Source organism: Saccoglossus kowalevskii, chromosome 11 (genome assembly GCF_978046115.1).
Source record: "Saccoglossus kowalevskii chromosome 11, keSacKowa6.1, whole genome shotgun sequence".
NCBI classification, from domain to species: Eukaryota; Metazoa; Hemichordata; class Enteropneusta; family Harrimaniidae; genus Saccoglossus; species Saccoglossus kowalevskii.
The window spans coordinates 24,751,265-24,758,789 of record NC_140651.1 but is presented as its reverse complement, the minus strand read 5'-3'; the positions used below and the strand labels follow the sequence as shown (position 1 = coordinate 24,758,789).

General features: G+C 35.8%; 1 long non-coding RNA gene across 1 annotated transcript; it reads right to left on the bottom strand.

The window, feature by feature from the left end:
* Window positions 1-1,618: 1,618 nt before the first annotated feature.
* LOC144360159 (uncharacterized) lies at window positions 1,619-2,644 on the bottom strand. Its single transcript, XR_013422167.2, has 2 exons — window positions 2,474-2,644; window positions 1,619-1,731 (listed from the first exon to the last, which is right to left on the bottom strand). It is a non-coding gene; the product is annotated as an uncharacterized LOC144360159 (long non-coding RNA).
* Between the last annotated feature and the right edge of the window lie 4,881 nt (window positions 2,645-7,525).

Genomic DNA, 7,525 nt, shown 5'->3' with positions numbered 1-7,525 from the left:
TCAGTAGCAACACCACGAACCATAAGTGCAAGTATGTGAGTTGCTAATGCTGGTTTGGTCGTATGGACTCCATTCTGCTCAATGCAAGTTTTTTCAAATTCACCAAGTTCTTGATTGATGTCACCAAGATTGACATAACCAATGAGTTCTTCAGTTGTTTTGTCGTATACAAGTTGGCTTTTCAGTTTCATTTCATCGTGCAGTAGCACAACATATCTCTTGTGCTCTGGAAGACTTTTAACATCGTATTCAGAAACCAATTCTTCTAAAACACAATGGTTAACTCCTACTTGTGGTTTGATGTAGTTAGTGTAGTCGCGTAAAGTTCGCTGACTTGGGAGAGAAACAAAACCAGACGAACGCAGTGCCTCGTAACCAGAAGAAGATTGCAGCTTTAATGCTAAGCACCATCTTATAATTGTGGGGTGCCATCTTATCCCACAAGGATTGTCAGTGTTGTTTGCTTTGCATTGTTCCTCCCAGAATATTCGCTTAAATGAACCCTCTGGAAACTGAGACAGCACATGCGTGTTAGATTCTCTCATCAGTCCACAGAAGTCCTTAGTAGCTGACTTGTCCAAATGAACTCCATTCACCTCTATTCCTTCCTGTATATACCGACGCAACTGAACACGCAATTTATCATTTGCAGATTGTATGTTCCGGGTTCTTTCAGTAAGCTCTGTTCTATTCAGATATCGATAGTTCACTTTACTATTGTGCATAGTCCTGTCAGTTGAATTTAAATCACGACTTCTCCTTCTTGACACAAGCTTTCTCAAACTGTCTCTGTGTTTTGTGCAATTTACACACCTTGTCTTCTGTTTTTCTGTGAAAAACTGGCAATTGGCACTCCTTACTGAACTGTTGTATTCGACACCATTTTTACTGACCCCACCGAAGTATGGTTCCTTGTATGCTGACACATGATGCTCATGACTGAATGACATTGCTGCTACACCTGCTCCAATTACACCACCTTTGTACTCAACTAAGGATGTATATTCTTCCTCATAATTTCCAGCACAGACTTCAACATTACGCAGACAGGAAAACAAGTCAAATACAGTCTGAAGATCTTTTATGCGTGATGGGTAACCAATAAGTTGTGGCAATTCCCTAGACACCATCTTTCCATGTATTACGATGGCCCAAGTTAAATTTTCATAAATTAACAAACCTCTTGAAATCACAGGTTGCTTGTCCAGACCAGATACTACTTTATGTATAGTTATGCCATCTCCCTTTTCTATATATGTACAACACCACCCAACTTCATTGTTAACCAGTTCAGTAATTTTGTGCTTGATGACATCACAATCAAATGAGGTGATATTGGTGTCCATTTCCGTCAAACTACAGATATGTTGAGTCGAATCAGTTGTCACCTGTGGGCAAATTCTTTGTACATGTTTTCCGCAATCTTTACTATGATCCTGTTGTGAGAAAAAGGTTAAATTAATTATTAAATATTTTTCCCAATTCTAACAAACAGGCAATAAAAATAACTGCAATTGTTAATTAAAATGAAATAATTTGAGGGAAAAAAATAAGAAAACTATGGACGGAAATAAGTATAATATTCACCTGTTTGTCATCACAAATCTCTTGATCTCCCTTCTTCTGCTTTTCAAGTTTCTCCAGCTTTTTTTTCTGTAACAATTTTCTGTAATGGTTTTTTGTTCTATCTAGCTTTCCCGACTTGTATGGCATTTTGTATGAATAATAACACTGAAATACAAAAATACATATTCAGATTAAACCTGCACCATGAAACCATACAACTTCCTACAGGTGTCAATTACACTGCCACTGGAAGCAGTCATGAAAAAACAAGATGGCCGACATCGCTATCGGGAGTAAAATGTCTGCAAACTTCGTTAAAATGAAACTAACATTGCTTAAACTAGCACATCCCTTTAATAAAAGACTAATAGATTATAATTCAATGCACAAAATAAACTTATGAACCGTTCACAGATAAATATTTGGGTACAATTCTTCGTCGCCATGTTGGACATCAACAGACACAGAGTTACGATTGCCCTACTGAAACGATGACAATTTTCTACATTAACCTAGTATTTAACCAACAGAAATGATAACAATGTGAACTATAAATATTAATTTAATAATGTGTTGTACTAAAATATAATTTAATCTGATTTTTCAGCAATTTTCCCGAACTGTTACGACAAAGGCAGTCAAAATAGCTGACGTCGCTAACCTTAACAAAAAAAGCGTTATTGTCTAAAATTGCGATTGAAACTAGTTATGATGATCGTAACTCGGTATTGAAATACCCAAACATTAACGTAGTAATGAATACAAACATTTTTGAACATTTACAGACAGAGTTTCAGGGGTACAAAATGCCAAGGTCAATTACGATTCGCAGACGGCAAATCTGTCAACAAAACAAACTATCCGTATTTTCATTTTTTTTTTCGAAAACAACAAAATAAAAGCTCACCTTGAATATCACACAACAGTCGCACAGGAGTCGGTGATGTTTTTACGACGGTTTTTCGGCTTAGTGAGTTTTATTTCTTCAATTTAGTTGACACACAGGAAATGCAATAGCAAGTCAGCAATATGGACGCCGTGCATAAAACGCAAGCGATGACGTAAGAGTGGTTGGACGCGCACCAAATTGAAGTCAATGGTAATTAGCATATCTAACAATAGAGTTTCCTAACCGTTCTTCTAGTAACCGTGTTCTAATTAAAATTCTATACGACAATCTGTCTGATTAAATGTGTTCTGTGTATTAATTAGAAGGTGTGCCATGAAAAGTTCCTTTCACGTTCTTATATAAACTTTAGCAGACTTCTCCGCCACATGAATATTCAGAAAAAGATCTGAAATTTGGTATTTAGAAGCTATGTATATAAGGGATATGCAGCCTGTAATATTTGTTAAACGGGTGTAGTAATTTCCACATGTTGCATACGTCTTTGGCAAGGTACGACTTGGGATATTCTAAATCTCATATATGCATTCTAGCTGTTTCATCGGCAAAAACACATACATCCTAGGCACTTTAGCGCATTCTATACATTTGCATACAGCAGCGCGTGCGTTGTGGTTAGTCTATCGACTGCATTTAAACAAATAATTAATTGTTTGAACCAACAATCCTTTTACAGTTACAGAGATACTTTGACGACATTTTAGCTTTATAAAGAAAAAAACACAGCACAAATCTGCGAAATATCAACATCTACACACACGTTGTCGGCAATGGCACAGTGTGACACGACTTTACACTCATCCAAACTGAGTTTGGTGTTATGTCTATTGTAAATATTATGATTTATTCAGTAAGTTTATGTGCTTTGGGTTGCATCAGGTTAAGTTAGAATAAGAGAATATTATTTTTGGGGTTGGAACGTTGAATGTTAGTGAATCAAATCTAAGCAGCTTCGGTCATATGAAGACTGTTTGAAACTTATCAATCAATTATTTCCGAGGCATATAAACACACGCCTTCTAACATAAATGTATACGTACTTCCAATCTCCAATGAATATTTTGAATGACCAACAGTAAACAAAATTTGGACAACCGGTTACATCTAAAAATGAATCAACATGAATTGCGGATATATGCCATTTGATAACGAGTTGAAAATAGATATGTCATTTATACATATCTCAAACGTTACTAAGATTGTTACTATAACAACCAATACATCATCTGACAGATTAGCTATAGCTACTGGACTACTCTAACTCATAGAGATTCCTAGCAACGTATGCTTGTATTGGATTCCCATTGAACCCGAAACGTCATATGTCCTCTGTCCTTGTACTCCACAATCACAGTCCACATGTTTCTGTGCAATAGGTCAAAGTTCGACACAATAATTGGATGTCATAATCAGAACTGGTAACAATGTTTAAATTCGTGTCAATACAGGGAGTCGCCAGTTGAAATTACGCACCTCACTACGACAATTACACCACTCGGGTTAATGACTTATTATAATTCTAATTCTAAAGTCGAACTTGCAAGACGTTTGGAACCTCTGTCGCTGATAATATCGGAACGTGTTCTCTAACTGAACATGACTCCTGATCAACATCTCCTCTCTTGAAGCTCGTCCTTGTGATATCAGCATACTAAGATCACGCGTAAAACTCCGTGATATCACGAGGTTGTTGTTTTTTGATAACCATTTTGTCATAAAGTTTTCACGATCTGTATGTTTTGCGGGCCAAACACATACACTCAACACAAAACTAGCAATGAAACTCCGTTGATTATGACTGTGTATGCCGTTTACAGTAGTTTGTGTCCTATAAACTGCGTATAGTGATATGATGTGCTCGTTTGTTTTACTATGTGAAACAACTGGGAAAAAACATCGTATAATAGTACATGTTCAGATATATATGTTTGTTCAGTTAGTAGATGGGTTTTATGTTACATCAGGTTACGACAGGATATCGAAACTAAACCATTGATCAGGATTTGCGAGACAATAACTTGAAACTTTTAAGTCATATAAAGACTACTCGAATGTATTTTCTGTTGAAGAGAACATGGTAAAAACGATCAGGTTTATCACTCATTAATTTCAAAAACACATTACTACAACCTTTAAATCGCCTACGGGTTTCCAGCGACTATTCGATCTCATGATGTACAATGGTTTATTACGTTTGGATTTGACATGCTACCTCAAATAGCTTCACAATAAACCATTTCAAATATAATTCACGCCTTTTAACATAATTACTCTCATCACACCATACAATGATTATTTATAATGACTACCAGAATTTGAATATTACCATAGCAATATCTGACGTTATGTGCATATATTTAAAACAAATGTATACGTCTATGCTCGTGAGTATTTTGAAGTGCATCACATGAATATCTTAGCGGCAATGGATCGTCGTCGACTTGTTTTTATGATTGGGATATTTCTTTTGTATTTTGCAAATTATTGTGCTGTACTTGGAGAAGGTAAGAAAACATATACTGCATGCCGTAACTGTCATATATTGCTTTATGTTTTTTAACAATGTTCATCCCGATAGCCAACGTACGATTTCTATGCTCCTTGTATCTGTTAGTAGTTTTGCAAACCACCTTTTCGCGGATGGAAATTAGAGGCAGATGTTGAATGGCAGTGTTTCATCGGACTATTGGACAATCCAACAGCCAGTATTAATTGAAAACGATGACAGCTAAACGTAACAGGGTGCCATATATGCACGGAAGCTTGGGACACAACGTAAATGTTAATGTGAATTGACCGAAACATAGAATGGGCTTTTTTTCATATATTATATCTGCCTGTGCCATGTATGATAAGATCGAAATAGAGACCTTGTTGTTTTATTATCATTTATTGCTTTACGGTTGTTCGATTTACTACTGGATGATTTGGCGCTTTGTTTGAGTGGGAAGCCTGTGACTGAGCGTTGATGATTCATGTGTTGTATTGCGCAAACTATTTCATAAGTGGTTAGTTGTCAAGCTATCGTTATTTGATCTAGACAATGTAAATGTAATGACACAACGATTTGGTGATATTAAAGACCAGCCATCTTCATTCTATTCAGGATGAAGAACTTGTTGATAGTAATGTCTTCACACAACAGGGGCTCTGGTTGTTTCCTTGGATTATTGTACTATATTTGCAGCACATAACGCATGAGGCACTATAACTGATACTGAAACGGTGTAAAGGCATCAGACCACTAAATAACTTTCTTGTTACCAAAAACTCGAATAGCCCATTCAGTACTTACCAGATTACCATTGCCCGAGTAACTTGTTATTTCGTGGTGATAAATTGTATCAATCAAGGGGACTATGCTCTTACTTTTTTTTAAATCGAACGATCAATTTTAAACTTTCTTGAACTAAGGTATCTGACAGTATTTCAAGCTGTCGTCTCTCATCTCATTACTTGAACGGACTGAGGTTAAGTTCATTTATGATTTAGTTGTGGACTGTTTATTCAAAGAAACACCAAATCTATCCATCCGTTTGTTTATTGCTAAGAATTTTTACAATATTAACTTATAGTAACATAGATGATGAAAATTGTAATTAGTACATCCAGATTATCCCCGAAGTATTGCTGAATATATTGTATTTAAACATCATATTGGCAAATATAACAACGGTTTTTTTTTAAACAGAATAGCCAACCATATTTTCAGTAAATATTAATTAATATATGTATATATAATATGACCCAAACGAACAGTGTAGAAGTCATTTGATCATCATGGTTCAGTGTTTTTAGTAGAATAAGATGTAGAAAAATTCTCGATACAACTAAATTAATTCTTTTACTGTAAGACATTTCCACATGTTTCCATAGCAGCATCTCACACCTGTGATCAATTTTAGTCGGTTGACTGGTTAACAAAACCGACAAAGCGGTTAATGGTTTATTTATAATTTTACTGAAACACAGACGGTCATCCACAACTGGTGTCATTTATGCTAAAAGTGCTTAAATCCGCGTTCAAGAAGTTCCCAAGTTGAATTTAATAATGGCGAATATTGTTTTCCCTGAAATTCTAATTTTAAATTCGGTACAAATTAGTATGTGTAAATTTATCTGCATTCACAAAATATTGATTTGGTTTATATTTTGATATTAAAAAAAAGGCTTTTTTAACATGGTAAAATATTGCAAGCTGTTGGCGTAATGTCTACTGTTGCAGCGCTTATTGTCTTGGCTATGTAATGCTGTCAATGTAAAAACTACTACTGCGGGGTTAGAATGAATGATTATGATGAATAATCTAACTCCGTCCAAACTCACATTAAAATGTAATAAAACGCTTCATGCGTACTTACTGTACCGTGGTTATTCAAACCATATCACGTGGTGTTTTCAGTATAACCGTATAAAAACCAGGCATTCACGACGTCACCCTTCACGGAACAGTGGGATTTCAGTATATCGCATGTTTGATAGATCGGGCGTGGATGTGGACAGTCAACAGCGGAAAACTAAAACTAAAAGAGCTAAAAATAAAGTGAAAACCAATATGTATCAACGACAAAAGAAGTAAACTAAGTTTGCTCCAAAACGTTTTCCGGAGAATCGAAACAACCTTTGTATTTTTTTTCGACATTGTTGTCATGACTCCGACAACCTTCTTAAATCGATAATTACCTGCAGCGGTGTTCAACAGAGGGACTGTCATTGGCCTTATAAACCACAAATGAGCTGTTTTTCTGATGCTTATGAAATTAAAGACAACTTAAAAAGCCGGTAAGCAAGAACAACAAGTCTTTAACACACTGTATACCACAAACTAGCGAGAAATCAGTTCAGTGTTATTTACAAGAATTGTAATTCTTTGTGTCAGTGACCCAAACCATCACTCACTACACGGCCGGACGATCTAATCTATGGAGATAATATGCCAGTAGGGAAAACTACTCTTGCCAACAATGACGTACTTCTGTAAGTTAGTTGTATTTGGCATACGTGTAATAACTTACCCTATAAACACGGATAAGTTACAACTCGCGATCGCTA